General features: G+C 43.5%; 1 long non-coding RNA gene across 1 annotated transcript; it reads right to left on the reverse strand.

Moving 5' to 3' along the window:
- Window positions 1-449: 449 nt before the first annotated feature.
- Window positions 450-1,365, reverse strand: LOC130855042 (uncharacterized). The gene is made up of 3 exons (XR_009054209.1): window positions 1,310-1,365; window positions 962-1,142; window positions 450-606 (listed from the first exon to the last, which is right to left on the reverse strand). It is a non-coding gene; the product is annotated as an uncharacterized LOC130855042 (long non-coding RNA).
- Window positions 1,366-2,071: the final 706 nt, after the last annotated feature.

Raw genomic sequence — 2,071 nt, forward strand, 5'->3', positions numbered from 1 at the left:
CTGCTAATACACAACAAGAACCTGAGGCCTCCTGCCACCAGCCACATGGGTGAGCCCTCTTGGAAACAGACCTTTGAGCCTCAGTCAAACTTTCAGACGACTGTGGCCCTAGCTGGCAGCTTGACCATGACTTCATGAGAGAACCTGAGCCAGAACTACTCAGCAAAGCCACTCCCAAATTCCTGACCTGCAGAAAACTGTGAGATAATAGATGCTTGTCGCTTCAAGCTGCTACATGTGGGGGTAATTTAGTTACAAAGCAAGAGGAATTTATGTAATCACCATTAATACTCTCTTGGTTTATTTTTTTCAATTCTCTATTTTATTTATCCCCTGTCTAATCTTTATTATTTCCTTCCCCATGCTAGTTTTGGGTTTAGTTTGTTCTTCTTTTTCTAGTTCCTTAAGTTGTAAAATTAGGTTGTTGATTTCAGATCTTTCTGGAGGTTTTGGGGGTCTCTTCTGGAACCCTTGCAGTAGCTGGCTGGCATGTAGTCTGAGTGCAGACAGCCCCTAGTGGGGTCTTGAAGAGTTCAGACACTAATTTCAGTTGAGTTCTGCCACATCAAAACTCACAAGTGCACCAAAATCCACATAGCAGGAACCCTGGGAACAAAAACATCTAAGCTTACTAGCTGTGTGACCTTGAGAAGGGTCAAGGCTCATTTTCCCCAGTTATAAATTTATGGGCTAACAATTCGCACCTTATAAGGAGGATAGTGAGGATAAAATTAAAAAGCTTTAGTCAAAATACAAAGCAAAAACATAAAGAGAGTAATTATTCCTAGAACATGAGCATCCTGGAGTCAGGAAACTGCGCCTTTCTCTCCTTCTGGTGAATGAATTCCATAGCAACTTTGACTGGGCTTGAATTCCATAGAGGGGCCACATATTTCCAGCATCTAGCACATGATGGGCACTCGACAAATGTCAATTGCATGAAAGAACCAATTACTCTTACCTTGAGTGGTGACATGTGTGACCTTTGACCAGCGTTCACCATCGGATCCCTCTGCTCTGCCTCCCACTAGTGCTGTTCCCCCATCCGCAGGAGCTCCTCCGGGGTCAGTTCCTTCACAGCCAGAGCCGGCACCAGACAAACGTTTGCCATTATCACGGGAGACGCTGTCCCACTGGAATGACTGAGAAGAAGCAGGAGAAAAATAAGGAAGAGGAGTAGCATTTGCTTGTCTCAGTGTTTCTTCCTCTGCTTCTTGTCATCTTTCTTGCTTCCTTAACACACACACACACACACACACACACGCACGCACACACATCTGCTCTCTTCCATCCAGAAAGACACACGCACCTCCCAAGTATCACTTTCGGGCTGGAATCCAAAGTCTTCTCTTATCTGAAATTCACTGTGCACTTGCCACTTGGCAGAGCCTGCAAACAGCTCAGTGGGTGTTTTTATAGTCAGCACTAAAAAAAATTGCCACACCACTAATAAAGTTTTCCTTATTGTTGTAACTGTTGGCAAAGGCAAGTGTCTGGGGAGATTGACTGCCTGAAAAGCTTCATTATGCTACCAGAATATTTCTGATAGAATTTCAACAGCTCCTGACTGACTGTCAACTTCACCGTGTGACTTACGTCCCCCACCCCTCCCTAATTGGTCCTCAAACTCACGAAAACCTTCAGGTCAGTTGTTGAGTATCTGAATCTTTTCAAGTAATTAGCAGGTAGAATTACCAGGTAGCAGGCAGTGTTTGCTTGTGATCTGTCAGTCCGGGCTCTATGGGGGTGATTGTCATCTGGAGTGGCCTTGCAATCACATTCAATTTAAAGTGTCAATAGAAAGTTTATTTCTGTCTTTTGTTTCTACTGCCGGGTTGTAAATTTTCCCTTCAGAATCCAGACTCAAAGTAAGACAGGTATTTGGAACGTGTGAATTTCAAGGAAAAAAATTTCCCCAGTAACCCCCCAAATGTAAAAGCATTAAGGCATCATTCCTCAATCCACAAGACTTGGTCGAGTTATATCAACCTATATATTCAAGGCAGATATATGGTATCTGATACATGTAAGATAGACATTAAGCCTTTTACCGAGCAAAGTTCCACTTTGC

The sequence above is a fragment of the Hippopotamus amphibius genome, chromosome 1 (genome assembly GCF_030028045.1).
Source record: "Hippopotamus amphibius kiboko isolate mHipAmp2 chromosome 1, mHipAmp2.hap2, whole genome shotgun sequence".
In the NCBI taxonomy this organism is placed as follows: Eukaryota; Metazoa; Chordata; class Mammalia; order Artiodactyla; family Hippopotamidae; genus Hippopotamus; species Hippopotamus amphibius.